Genomic DNA, 303 nt, shown 5'->3' on the forward strand with positions numbered 1-303 from the left:
GCACAGAGACATGCACCATTCACATTTTTTCCTTCATCTATAATATGTCGCCCCAGGCATTAATTTTTCTTGCATGAACATTGTCTGGGCGTTATTCAATACATTTCCAAAAATCAAACACAATACTAACATCAAAAAACAACAAACACACAGTTGGCTTAAAATAATCCAGAGTTATTTCAGCTACACCAGAGTCACTGAAACTGCCTCGCGCTTGACGAACTAAAAAGCAAAACCAAGGAAGTGTTTGGCTGGGTAGACGTAGACGGTGGCAGGCGGCCAGAGGAGGGTGAAATGGCGAAC

General features: G+C 42.2%; 1 long non-coding RNA gene across 1 annotated transcript in view; it reads right to left on the reverse strand.

Moving 5' to 3' along the window:
• The window catches only part of LOC119585151, an 18,648-nt gene that overhangs the window by 1,026 nt on the left and 17,319 nt on the right, over positions 1-303 (reverse strand). The gene's annotated exons all lie outside the window — the stretch shown is intronic.

Source organism: Penaeus monodon, chromosome 19 (genome assembly GCF_015228065.2).
Source record: "Penaeus monodon isolate SGIC_2016 chromosome 19, NSTDA_Pmon_1, whole genome shotgun sequence".
Classification (NCBI taxonomy): Eukaryota; Metazoa; Arthropoda; class Malacostraca; order Decapoda; family Penaeidae; genus Penaeus; species Penaeus monodon.